The sequence below is a fragment of the Podarcis erhardii genome (assembly GCF_964252035.2).
Source record: "Podarcis erhardii genome assembly, chromosome: 7".
Classification (NCBI taxonomy): domain Eukaryota; kingdom Metazoa; phylum Chordata; class Lepidosauria; order Squamata; family Lacertidae; genus Podarcis; species Podarcis erhardii.
In genome coordinates, this window is record NC_138511.1 from 45,816,328 (window position 1) to 45,830,853 (window position 14,526).

At 44.3% G+C, this 14,526-nt stretch overlaps 1 protein-coding gene across 1 annotated transcript in view; it reads left to right on the plus strand.

Moving 5' to 3' along the window:
- The first annotated feature begins 796 nt into the window (after positions 1-796).
- Positions 797-14,526, plus strand: part of RIPOR1 (RHO family interacting cell polarization regulator 1) — a 105,804-nt gene continuing 92,074 nt past the window's right edge. Inside the window, exon 1 of the mRNA XM_081871799.1 lies at positions 797-938. The gene's annotated coding sequence lies outside the window, so the exon portion shown is untranslated. The remainder of the gene's footprint in view (positions 939-14,526) is intronic.

A 14,526-nucleotide genomic window follows, 5' to 3' on the forward strand; every position in this document is an offset into this window, starting at 1 on the left:
CCAGCCACATACCAGTGAGCAAGGATGTAACTGTGGTCAGTGGTGTAGCAAGGTCAGGTGGTACCTGGTGCGGAAAATTTCTTGTCACCCCTTCCCACATTGATTTTTGTTTTTTGCCTGCAAAAATGGTTTGACTTTATTTCATATTTAGGGGGGAGCCAGAGGCCTGCGCACACCAAAGGCACAGTGTCTCTCGCAGACGTTGAGTGCTGCACAGCATTTTGTCACCTCCCCTCAGAGGTGACGCCTGGGGCAAACCACATCCACTGCACCCACCTTGCTCCGCCCTGACCATGGTAGCAGGAAGGAGAGAGTACAGAACATGTGAACAGCAAACATGGCTGCCACAGTCAACTATATTGTGGCTCCTTGATGAACCAGCTCTCTCCGAACACAGCTTGGAGGTTATGTCCTTCGAGTGACTCCAGGAGAAGGCATATCACATCCGCTCTGCAATTCTTTTTTTTCCTTATCAATGTTTCATTGCCTTTACATGTAGCAAACTTAACTTGTATGCCACTGGCATACAAACTATGGCTTGATGGGTGCTCCTGTACGTGTGATGTGCTTGGCAGTGGGCAATCTGAAACAAAGTATTAGGAGCGGACATGTGCTTATGTGGGAGAACAAAAAAGGATTTTTAAAAATGTGGCATACTCTACGCAGTCCTGACAGGAAATGTCCCTTTGATATTAACAGGGTCAAAGCCGAAGCCGCTATGTGGGAGGTGGAGCATCAAGTGAGAGGCAGGTCATAAGTATGCAGAGAGCAAGGAAACTCTTTGAGCCTGCCCAGCTTAATCAGGGGAAGGGAATTCTTAGCTAACACACCCAGCCCAGGGAAGAGCTCCGGATGGCCAGACAAGGCAGCTGATCAAGGTCTGACTGAGCTCAGGATTAAACTAGATTTCTAGCCTCTGGGTTGAACCTCTGGGATTGGTGAGTACGTGATTTGAAGGTGCCATCCCTCAGTCATTAAATGTCACTAAAAGGGGGAATGCTAAAGAATAGGTCCTATACCACAGGGGCATGGGCCACCCAAATGGATCTTCATCTCGGTATCCATAGGAGTGAAGCTTAAAGAGCACAGTGTGAAGTACAACAGAATTGCTCTGGAACAATTGTGGAACAGATTTTTTAACCCGTCCTAAATCTAACGCCATAGTTTGGGGTACATAATGTTGCTATCTAAGGGGCATTTTCTTCATGTACATATATGAGAGTGATGTTTATTGAAAGGACATAGTTTATTTTTCCTTAAAGGACATAAAGTACTTATTTATTTTTCATCTGTACGGGTGGTTGGTGTATATTTTTTACTTTTTGATTTTTACTGTGGCATATATCTCTCTCATAACCGTTGTGGTTATCTTGCGGTTTGACGTTTGGGAGCTTGACTTCACAACTTTCCCAGTGTGTACCAATTTGTGAGGAATTCTGATCATTGTGGCATTTGGGGAAGCGGGGTGTATTGTCTTTGTCAAAAGGAACTAATTGATGTGGGGAATTTAATATTATGGGTTGTGAAAAGTATGTATTCCTGTGAATATGTTTAATAATGCTTTGGTGGGTCATGACAGCAGTCCTATAGACCGGTTTGTTAATTGCATCACAAATCTGTGAACTGTAACAAACTCCACCACCACCCCCCGGAAAAGACACCAAATTCAGCACCTCAAAATTATTTTCTGCTGTTTTATTTTGGAGCTTCACCTGAAACTTCTGACTATCCTTCATGTAAGAACCCATGCTGGCCTTCCCTAATTACATAAAACCAGTGCCCATTTTTTCCTTTGTCAAATGTTAGGGCATATGAGAGAACACTTGATTGCCATGGATGCTCCTGGGCATGAACACATGGGGCTCTTGAACCCTGCTCCATCCAGTCAAGTTCTGTTGTCTGGACCACCCCAGTTGCAGGGATGAGTATCACTTTAGAAACGGCTTTTCTGTGAATTGAATACAAGCGTGTGTGAACTTGTGTCCATCTGGCCTCCAGTATAGCATTGCATGTGTGTGTGTCGGGGGGGGGGATGGTTGCCATGGCAGATACAAGCCTTGGGGAGTGTTGGCCTTGTTTGGAAGGAAGCACATCTTGATTTCTGCAGCCGCTGCAGATTGAGAGTTTGCCAAGGAGACCAAATGGGAACAGCAGATAATGCAGGAGGCTTCCTCTTGGCCTGGACTGGGTCACCCGGCCTCTATCTGCTGCACAGATCCCACGTGTATCCCTCCTTCTGGGTTTTTTATTATTGTTAGCTGAGAGGAAGTGCCTCAGCAAAAAAACAAATTCCTTGCTCTCCCAAAAGTTAACTCTACACTGCCCAGTTGCGCAGAGGAAAAGTGAGATAGACATTCCCACTTCACTTGCTTTCCCTACATGCGCATAATTTCAAACACACTAGAAAGAATAACAGATACATAGCCAGGCATTCAGGGAGGGTTTGGTTGTTAAGAGTTCATGCAGTGGTACATCCTGTGTCAACATGAAAACAGAATAAATCTCAATCCATTAGCCTAATATGATGGGCTACTTGTTCTGTTGGTTTAAGAGAACATTTTGCCCAAGGGGGATTGATCCTGTGAGGGTTGAGATACACCATGCCCTCAAATTGCAGCTTGATATGCCATTGCTTCTTCTCCAAAAGTATGTCGCGCAGTTGTGCTTTTGATTGACTCTAGATATGTTTGGCCTGTTTCCATTCCTATTGAAAAGGGTGCTGTATGTGTGTTTTTAATATATTGTTATCTGCCTGCAGCTCTGGGGACTGGATTAGGTTAAAAAATAAAATCCAAATGAATAAGCAATTACTAGTTTCTAACAAGATAGATGCTCGTGCTCCTACTGGCCTTGATTATATGAAAATTTTTGAATGATAATCCTAAACGTGTAGAGCAGGGGTTGGGGAACCTGTGACCTTACGAAATGCATACCTTCTAACACGCTGAGGCGAAAAACCAAGATGTGTTTCTTCCGGGAACGTCCTTCTGTGCAAGTCATGTGACCCACGTGAGATTGTGGCCCCCAAAGATGTGCTTTTTTCAGGGTTGTGCTCTTGTGTGAAACCCAAGCCCTGAAAAAAGCGCACTGAGGGAAAGAAACATTGTACATGATCAGAGTTGCCTGGTTCTTAATTTGTGAGGAGGGTTAGCAGCCTTATTGGGTCCACGGGCACAATTTGCAAACACACACACACATGGCAACCAAGAACACTGTAACTTACTATATAGGCTACAACAGAATGTTTATCTCAAGCCTCATTTCAGCAGGGAGGAGGAAAGCCAGGAAGTCCTCTGTAGGCACATGGGCAGCTATGTACTGTACAACACTATGGCAACCCCCAACTTACAAGCCTGAACCTTGGCACTCATCTGGCTAATATCTCATGAGACCTGACTCAAATTAATCTTAATTTAATGTAGAAAGGCATTGTAGCTGTTTGTGTGTTGGAATAAGACCTGGGAGACCAGGGTTCAAATCCCCACTTAGCCATGAAGCTTACTGGGTGACCTTTGGCCAATCCCTCACTCCCAGCCTAACCTCCACAGGTTTGTTGTGAGGATAAAAAGGTGAGAAGGAGAACCATGTCTGTCTCCCTGAGCTCCTTGGAGGAAAAGTGGGATACAGAAATGCAATAAATAAATGATAATAAATTAATTAATAACAGGGGCAGTGCAAGTTACTTAGCAGCAGTGGTGGAGCTTCATGCTCCGGCACCGGGGGGGGGGGGGAGAGAGCAGGTGGGGGCGGGGCTGGCACGCGTCCCGGGGGCATGGTGCGCCGCCTGCAGGGGTGTGATGTGCATCCTGGGGGTGTGGCACCCGGCCTGCGGGGGCGTGGCACCCAGCGCGGGGGGGGGCAGTTGCGATGGCCCCCCACTGGGATCATGCTGCCGGGGGCAGTGCGCTTCCCCCACACTCCTCTTCCTCCGCCAGTGCTTAGCAGGAGCTGGGCTACAGACCCATGGCACAAATCGGCATATGCTAATGTACATGTATAAATGTCTTTGGTGACTGGGGTCTCACCAGCACTGCACTTTGCAGTATGCCCAGCCTCCTATTACCAAAGTTTGGGGCTCATTGCAAACTATCCAGGGCTCAGGCGCCTTGAGCCACCCACAGCAAAATCCCAGCTAATAATAACTAGCTATCTACTTGTTTATTTCCCATCTTTTATCAAATGAAACATGAAGCAGATTGACCAAAAAAATGTATAAATATGTGCAGTGAAATGAAATATGTACACAGCACAATTTTTTTTAATGAAACAACCATAAAGGCAGGCTGGTTAAAAAACAACAACTGCCAAATTAAAAGGAGGAACAGCACTTGCAAATGGGAGATGAAAGCAAATACCAATAGCAAGATTATGATGATAGCAAACCCTGGTGCTAAAGTGTCCACTCCCACCAATCTGAAGCAAAACAGGGCCACTCACATGTATGGTAGTCATTTCTTACATACTCAAGGGACTGCCAAGCTACAATGAAACATACAAATGCTGACATGTCAGTTGAGTGGGGAGGATGAAATTGGAGGTTGTGGGGGAAAACAAAAGGAGGGAATTGGTCTGCAAAAGCCACTAATGGCTTATAGTAAGTGGAATGTACATTGCAGGACTGAGTGCTTGTCTTTTGCACATGCCACTCCCTTTCCCTCTCCATTCTGCATCTTCCCACCATTACACTGACAGCTAGCATTGCGTGGCCACTGAGCATGCCCAGTTCCCAGAGGGAAGATCAAGTTAGAGGATATATGCCATGAAGCTAAAAAAGCCTTTCCTTCTAGGAAGAAGGAAAGGGGGAAAGAAGAAACCTATTCTCTTCCTCACAATCCAGGATGTAGCTCCCCTGTATTATAGTTCCTACACAGAAAGGCAGCTAGGGGTCTTTCTTTCCAAAGAATCCTGGGAACTGTAGATTACACTATCAGAGCTATAGTTCCCATCACACTTCACAAACTACAGTTCCCAGGATTCTTTGTGGTAATGATGGTGTATGTGCAGCCTCAAACTGGGGACTAATGTAGCTCTGTCTACACCACAAGGTTTTGGTCTAGAGCAGGCATGTCCAACAGGTCGGTCGCAATCTACTCTGGTCAGTCGTGGGGCGTCCCTGGTTGATCTTGGTTGATCGCATTATCCTGCTCCCCCCCCCCCAAAAAAAGCTCAACAACTTTGGTCAATCCAATCGGAGTAGATTGCAGTCTCTTGGAAGTTGGGACATGCCTGGTCTAGAGCAAAGGCTCTAGTTAACAAGCAAAAGGCAGTGAAACTAATTACTCCCTCCTTTATGCTGGCCACCTATTTGATCAATGAGGTGGCAGTTCCTCCTGCTTGCATGTTGTTCTTACCCTCTTCCATAACCAAAATATCTCTTTTTGGCTCCTGCTCCATCACCACCCCACCCCATGTCCTGGATACTTTCCTGTTGCCTCCTCTTGGAAAAACAAACTGTGCCTGAATAGCTTAGTGCAACCAGCTATCTTTGGGCGAAAACGGATTGTCTTCTTGCAGCCAATGATGCCAATTACAAAGTCTTAAAATAGCCAACAATATGCAGGGGAGATGCAGCTATCTTTTAGCACATAGGATGGGCATATTCTTATATCAACCTGCCCATGCCTCAAGGCCTTCAGGCAAGGCTTTTGTTGTCCATTTAGTGTTGCTCTCTGTGTGGTGGTGACCTTGAATAGGGCTTTTTCTGCAGTGGGAATTTAGCTATGGAATTCCTTTCCTCTTGCATGTGAATGTGGCACTGTAAACTGGCAATAAAATGGCAATTTGTAAACTGACAGGAATCTAAGGATGTAGGTTGGCATTGAATTGAAATGGACTAAATACATAAATAAAATATGTTTGGGGAGATACATATATTTTGGAATAAGGAAGCAATTTTATTCTTAGCTTGGATGGGTTTGTTATGTTTATTTCTTCTTCATATTCTTCATAATCATCTGTGTCTAGAGAAGCACAAGAATAGCAACCATTAAAACAACACTTAAAAACTGTTAGGCTAGCTGCTTACTTGTGAGTAACCTGACTAGCAATCAGTTTGAATAGCCTGCAGTTGAGCTTCCAGACTCTTCCAGGTGGTTTATAAGCAGGCTGGGGTGGATGGAGTGAGGAGGGGGAGAATTTTGAAGAAGCAAATAGGAAGGAATAGGGCAAGGATGGGGAATCTCAGGCTACCTGGAAGAGTCTTGGAAATCTCCCCAGGCCATACACCTTTCTAGCCCTTCTCTGCATCCTCCTTGGGTCCTTTTACCTGAAGGTGTCCTGTGATAATACATCAAGTGTACCTGGATAGAGAGAGGTGTGTGTGGAAGCATTTTATCATAGAAAGGTAAGAGTCACTGCAGCTGCTCTACCCACGAATGCCTCAGGCCATACCCACCACTGGCATATGGACCTAGGAAGCCCCCCCCCCCCAAAAAAAACCTCCAGGTACAAATGCAGCTATGGGGTTGGTAAAGATTTCTTTCTCCTGGAATATGGGACCTAGTGGAAAGGGGTATGTGGTAAGCTGGGCTATTTCCCCACCACCCCACGAGCCTGACTACTTCTGCCTGACAATAAGACTTCAGAGCTACATATTGATAATTTCCTCTCCTTAAGTGTTGGGACCTGTTGATTCTTTCTGTTCTTCCTTTCAGCATGATGCTTTGTTTGCTCACATGAGATACCTTGAACTATTTGCTGCATGTGTATCTTTCTGTCACGGCTAGTCTGTTCTCTGCTTGTGATGGAACATTATGTTCTGAATTCTTTTTTGTAGAGCTGGTGGACCGCTCACTGTTTCTGCCATAGTTATAAGAAAGGGGTGTAGCTCTGTGGTAGAGCACATCCTTTGCTTGCAGAAAGTCCCAAGTTTATTCTCTGTAATCTCGAGTGAGATATAGGAAATAGTTTTGTCTGAGACCCCAGGAGCTGCAGATAGTAAGTGAAGATGATACTGATCTTGACTGACGTATAAGGCAGTTTCTTATATTCTAGAGCAGGGATAGGCAATGTGGTGCCTTCCAGATGTTTTCGACTACAGCTCCCATCATTCTCTATAATTGGTTCTGCTCCCTGAGGTTGGTGGGAATTGTAGTCCAGAAATTCTGAGAGTACTGTTTTGACTACCTCTGTTCTAGAGAGTTAAACTAAAAGGGCTTTTGGTTTTCTCCAATTTTTGATTCAAGCAAGGAAAAAGCCTGGTAGCACCAGACCAAGGAGCATTTAATCCAATATCATGTGTCTAACTGTGGTCAGCTTTGGATGTATGAAAGGAAACATACAATGCTGCAGAGAAACAATGGGGTCCTTGCTTCCTGTTATTTACTAAGATCAGCTAATTCTCACAATGTAATTATATAGATAGGAGTTGTAGAAACATCTTAAGAGTAGGGGTGTCGTCATCTGATGCACATTACCTGTTTTGTTTCCCTGTGCCTGCAAAACAAAAAACCAATACTCCTATTCAAGGCAGCTGTCATCTGTGCATGCACTTTCACCCGCGCATGCAGTACAGCTGTCTGAATAGTATGCACCTCAACTTATTTGTGTCTTGCATTTCCAAATCAGATGGAAACTGGTTTGAGGGGAAATACATCCAAAGAGAGTATTTCTCAAACTACTACATACATGCGGATTATGGCTAACATCTTGGGTACAGTACTTGGTTTCAGACACAAGCAGTGGGAGTGCACCAGAGCCAGAGGAAATGGTAATATGTATGCAGCCTCAGTCTCTTTGGGTTGTATCCAACCTTAGTCATACTTGGAGTAGACCCATTGAAAGCAATGGGCATTATTAACTGTATACTCTTGCGTAAAAATTAATTGCCTTTGCCTTTAAGGTGCCACAGCAAGAACTCTTTGTTCTTTTGGCTGCAATAGACTAACATGACTATCTCTTTGGGAGCAGAAATGTGAAAAAGGTATAACCTTGTTTTATTTGGTTTGTGATTTGTCTTGTATTATTGTGTGGGTTCATGCTTTTCCACTGAAGGACTGTGATTAATGTAATAAAGATACCTGAGACAAGTGCAAAGTGGCTTGAACTGACAGGTGTAAATTACCAGTAACAATTGCATTCTGTGAGGGAAGCAAGTGAGATCAAACCCAGAGGAAAATCAGCCCAAACCATTTTTTCTGCCTTACAGTGGTACCTCAAGTTACATACGCTTCAGGTTACACACTCGGCTAACTCAGAAATAGTGCTTCAGGTTAAGAACTTTGCTTCAGGATAAGAACAGAAATCTGGCTCCGGCAGCAGGAGGCCCCATTAGCTAAAATGGTGCTTCAGGTTAAGAACAATTTCAGGTTAAGAACGGACCTCCGGAACGAATTAAGTACTTAACCTGAGGTACCACTGTAGTTGGTTTTGTGAAATCTATTTCATCTTGAGTGGTACTGTTATTGAGCACCAGGTGGCAGCAGCTGCAATAACACTGCACAGACCAGCCCGGTGGTGGCTTCCTCAGGAAAGGGCGGCAGCTTTTACTCACTCAACTGTTTTTGGGTGCCTCCAGACTGTCACTATATTTTGCAGGAGCAATTCATGTGCATACCAGAAATTTAGGTTTGTGCAATTAAAGCTCAACAAACAAAATGTGATGATGGCAGTCATTTATTTTCATTCCAAAATCCACATACCAATCAAAACATTACAAAAATAGTCTGCAGGTGCTGAAAGAATTCTGCAGATATTTTGGGGTTTTTGCTAAACAATCCAAAGATTGGATGGGGGTAAGGAATGAAATTGCCTGATGTGGGAGCCATGAGGTGATAGAGAGACCTAGGGAAATAAATTGACAAGTTACTTCAGTCTACTGAGTTCAGTAGGTCTACTCTAAGTATCACTAACTTTAAATACCACCCATGGACTCTGCTATTAGTCACAGACTCCATGGTTCCAATATTAAATTAGTCAATTTTCCTCTCCCCCACCTAGCTTGGTGAGTTCTGGAGAACTCAAAAGCTTGCTCTTCAGTCTAAGTCCAGTTTAAATATAAGAACCCTAGAAAGAGGGAGCAGGATGGCCTTGAAGTTACCCATAGTTTTCACTTGGACAGCAGTCTGGGCAGACACAGATCACCTGGTCAAAGTCTTCCCCACCATGGTGATTATGTATTTTATTTCTATTTAAATTATAGTAACTATTACTAAATTGGCGTCTATACATATGAATTAGCAAATGTACCTATTATGCAAATCTCTGTCCTCTTCTGCAGTCTTCTTTTGGTGATTCTTTTTTAGTATTGCATAATTTCCCATTCGAGTTTTTGCCCATCACCTCAATTCCTGTCCCTGTTGCTCAGTCTCATTCCTCTTGGCTGTGCTTCCTTCTATTACAGGAAGCTGCCCATCTGTCCAGCTGTTATCCAGCTTTCATAAATCTCATATGTTTTCTCTTCTACGATATTGCTCATGCCAAAAGCTGCTGGGCACCAAAATGTGTTGGGTTTTGTCTCCTGGAAGCTGCCTGGCCTAGCATATAACACATTCCACACGTAGTTAGTTCATCCCAGCTGGGCTCTGAAGTGCTCCAGGTGATGTGAGCCAAAGCAGGCCTGTTTCTGCCTCCTCCCTGCCAGCATTTCAGCAGTACTTGGACCAAACCACGTTAGCTTGCATACTTTGTGTTTTTGCATTCTGCCCCAAAGTCCTGCCCTGATAGCGACACTGACATGCACCACACCCGAAGCACAAGGCTGCACTTCTGAATACACAAAGTGATACACTCGCTGGCTAATCAACTGCTGGCAGAGCCAGTGGGCCCAGCTGTTTCTGTCACTCATGGCGGGGAGATGGTGAGAGAGAGCAACTATGGCCAGCAAAGGGGATGAGGAGATAGGCCTGTGAGTGTGTCTCTGAATGTTCAGTGATGCAGCGTCTTCTTTCTAGATAAATTGGCCTTGTGTTGTTCTAGCATGACTTCCTGGCAGAGTCTTGTTTATTGATGGAACATTTCTCTGCACAGTGTCCTTGCTCCTTCTGAAGCTCTCTGCCCTAGGGAACAGCTGCAATCCCAATGCCTCAGCTGCCAAGTGCTTATAACGGAGTTCAAAGAAGAGACATTCCTGGAGGAATGACCTAGCCAACACATGCAATACAGGCAACCTCCTGAACCCCTCATTCACCGAAATGGGCATGTTTCTCTCTACTTCTTCTGAATCTTAGCACTGTTAGAAACACTCTGTAGATCTGGAGGGGCTGCTGGTTGGATCTATGACTACAGTAACTGCAGTGAAGTTCTCATGTCCACAATGCAATGTTAAGGTCTGACAGGTCTCTGCCATTTGAAAGCCCGAGGTTTAGGTAGCCATGTGTTCCAACTTCACAGAGAACAGTCCTCAGTTTGAAGGGCTGTTTAGTCCAAGTCCACTGCAAAGAAAATCCTGGACAACAGGGGCCTTGAAACTGCCCATTAACAACACATAGACAGCACACTAAGCAGACATACACATCTTCTGATCGGTAGAATCATAGAATTATAGAATCATAGAGTTGGAACGGACCCAAGGGTCATCTAGTCCAACCCCCTGCAATGCAGCAATCTCAGCTAAAGCATCCATGACAGATGGCCAGTCTTCCTTCCTATGGTGAGATGTATTTATTTTAGTAATTATTTCTAAATTTGCAATTATACATGTAAACCAGCACATGTAAATCCGGGCAGTCTTTTGTCTTCTTTTTTCTTCTTTTTTTTTTAGTTTTTATGGATAAGTAGCCCTTCTACCTGATGCATGGGATAGCATTTAGTGGTGTCCTGAGGTAGAGCCCTGGGATGCCATGGGCCAGTCAACTCTTTAAAAAGACAAAAATCTGATGCTTAGGCAGAACCTAGGAATGTGGTCCAACAGTAACAGGACAGAGCTTGAGATGACAGGAAACTTGAGAAACTCAGATGAATGAAGACTACATTGTAGTAATCCGACCATAATTGTTGGTATTGTCTTCAGTGCAATGTGGCAAAGTATAGTAGCAAAGGAAATTGTCTCTGATGTGCAAAGTATGCTTCCTGCTTTACCAAGGAAGTTCAAGCCGCCAATTTAAGGATGAGTGAGACTTCCAAGGGTTGGTAACATGCAGTATTTTGGGCTTGATTCTTCTTCTTGCAACTAAAGCCGCATGCAAACAATACATGCTTTAACACATTAGTTTCTCCAAAGCATCCTGGGAACTGTGGTTTAAGGGTGTTGTGAGGGGTACACACTACAGTTCCCAGGATGCTTTGGGGGAAATGTGCTTTAAATATATGGTCTGTATGCGGCCCACACCTTGAACACGGGATACAGCTAGGTCATGCATTTTTGTCAGCATCTTAGATTCTGTAGATTTCAGAGAGATCCTCTAAAGAAATTGCATTCAAGAAACCTAGCCTCTCCACTCCAAAGAACAATCTGGGTAAACCTGAAGGGAAATGCTCTGGAACAGCATTGACCTCACTTGCAGATAAGTTGGAAAGAATATGAGTTAATCTCTTAAGACAACTTCCATGTTTGCCTTTTGCTGAAATTTTATCAACAAACACAGGTGGTCTTGCAAGATCTTGCAATTATGTCTGGGAACTGATGAATGTTACAGCCCAGTCCTAAACATCCCCACCCCCAGGAATGAATCAGTCCTACTAATTTCAAATACACAGACAGGCAGCGTAATATTTGTATTATATGTACTGTATAGTCGTCTATCTATCTTGTATTCTAACTGAACTGAATGCAATGTGACCATGTGTTGTATTTAAGTTAAATTGGTATGTAAACTATGTTGATGGAAACACTGAGAGCGAGAAGAATCGGCCTTGATAGGCTTGTGACAGAGTATCATGAATTACACAATAATTATGAGAAATGCTAAAATAATGTAGCATTTTGCAGTGAGTTTTATATTTTTTCCTCCTTGGCAGCTTATTTAATAGATGTATAAATCTCCTGTCTCCTGGATGCCTACTGAGCATTAAAATGACCACAGAGAGCAAGAAAGCTAACATGACTCATCCTATTGCAGGAATGGGGATTATAAAGGAGCTGGAGGACACAAAGAGGACACAACAAGAGCAGCATGTGTTTGACAGTGTGGGCAGAAAGAGTCCTCCCTGCTGAAGGAATGTCTGCTTTCCCAGAGGAGTAACAGCCAGCTAGCCTACAGCCTGCATGAAAACAAAACTAAGCACAATAAGAGGCTAGAAACTACTTACTTACTTACTTACTTACTTACTTACTTACTTACTTACTGTGTTAAAAAAGTAAGAGTCCTGCTAGATCAGACTAAAGTCCAGCAATCAGTTCCTAAACACAATAATGTGAGTAGAAGTGCCCTCTTCTGCTGGATCCCAGTGACTGGTACCAAGAGTCGTACTGTGTCTGATACTGTAGAAATGTACGGGTGTCATGATTAGCAGCCATTCCTTTCAACCACTGTACTGTACTTGCATGCTTGCTTATTTACTACCGCAAAATGTGATGATTGCCACCAGTTTAGATGACTTTTTTTTTAAAAAAAGATCAGAAGTACACTTCCTAATACACTTAATAGTGGGGCAAAAAAAATCACATCTGTCAACCAATGCACCTCTTTTGTTTCAGATAGTATATGGGTAGACAAGTCTAAAAAGCCTGGGACAAAAATTGTCATGGCCCTGCTGGATTAGGCCAAAGACCTGAGAAATCCAGCATCTTGTTTTAGCAGTGCCTATTGGAAGTCCACAATTAATACCTGTGTTCCTCTGCATATGTGATTATTGGCAACTGGTATTCAGAAGCATGCTGCCTCCGACTCTGGAGGCATTCAAAGCATGGTCCCACCATAGATTTATATAATGGCATTTTGATATTGGCAATTTTATTGTTTATCCCCCTTTCCACCGCTCTCAGCTGCCCTTTGAGGGGGTCATCTTCTTTGTTTGCTGTGACTTGCAATGAGTTAATATGGGAAAGCACATGTGGGTGTAGACCGAGGTGGCCTTTCTTGGGTTCTCAGCCCACCCCAAAGAAAGACCATATTCTTGATCTATATAGCCAGGGCATGAGTTTCATAGGAATTATCAACTCAAGATGCTCACAATGTCTCTCTTTGTGCTCCAGTGCTGTAGCAACGTGCTTTGCAGCTTGGCTCAAATGTTGGACATCTGCCGTCAATCAAAATGAAATACTGACACCATAACCAGCTAATCAAGCCAAGCTCCTACTGGGCTGTTGTCCAATGGGAGCAGCTCCTCCTCCCCTCCTCAATGTGTGGGAGACCTGCTGGTTGGAGGCGGGTGGAAGCATGGAAACTGCAGCAGCAAAGAGCTGCAAGAACAACAAAGCCAAGCCCTTGGAGACTTGTTCTGTAAATAGAAACATGTAGCAAGGACGAGAGAGGTGTGTATTTATCCTCATAGGGGAAAACCCATGACAAGCAGGAGCCTGTGTAAAGCTCTGGCCCTCAAAGGTGCCACAACTTTCCAGGCTTGGCAGGGTACAGGGATTGCAAGGCAATTATATTCCGGATGTGAACATTAATTTTTTTGCCAGCTGTAAGGGGGTCTCCTGTGCCTGAATTAAATTAAGGGAGTTAGAGTAAGGGCCAAATCTCAGTCCTGGCCTCGGTTGTCAACATTTTTGACATATTGCATGTTGCATGTTTTTCCATATGAAGTGGCTTGAGCAGGGGGCAGCAAGGTTTATCTCGTCTGGGCCGGTTCACTCCAGCGGAGATCACTCCATGGGCTGGATTGCGTGCGCACGCCCATGATTTTCAGCATCTGCGCATGTGCAGACACTATTTTCAGCGCTGCGGAAGCGAGTGGTTTTAGTGCAGGGCGCAGGGACTCGCCAAGCGGGCGGCTCGGTTTGGAGGTGGCTCGTGGACTGGTTAAACGACCCCCGTAGGCTGCTTGTGGGCCTTAGGCTGCCGACCTCTGGGCTTGAGCATTCGTATGATCTCTATGCTTAAAAATATATTGTCCATCAATAATTACATACTGTAATAACATATCGGTTCTCAAAAATATTGGAAAAGCTGTTGAGAATGTCACTCCAGAAATCAGGGCTAAAACTAATGGGTAGAAATTGCAGGGAAGCAGATTTCAGCTAAACATTAGGGAGAAACTTAAGAGTATGAGCTGCCTGGCAGTACAAGGGACTGCTTCAAAAAACGGTGGGCTCTGCTAAGCTGGTGGTATTTAAGCGGAGGCTGGGTGGCCTACTGTCAACCATGTTGTAGTTGCATCTTGCATTGCAGCTCCTGCACTGAGCAGGGGTGGAGTATGTGGCCTCACTGGTCCCTTCTAACTCTCTTGAGCCGAAGCTTTTATGGCAGCATTTCTGCAATGGACCTCAAAGCTTCTCGCAGTCAACAATATGCAGAAGAAAAACAATACAAAGCAGATCAACCGGTGAACTTCCAATTAAAACATGACACCTGTAAGGAGGAGGCATTCGTGCTGTCTAATGGAAAGGGGTCTCAACAGAAGGAGACGTCACCGCGGTGGCTCCATCAGCTCTTTTTCTTAGGATAGTAAAACAAATGGATGCTTTGACGCGTTAGCTCTAAA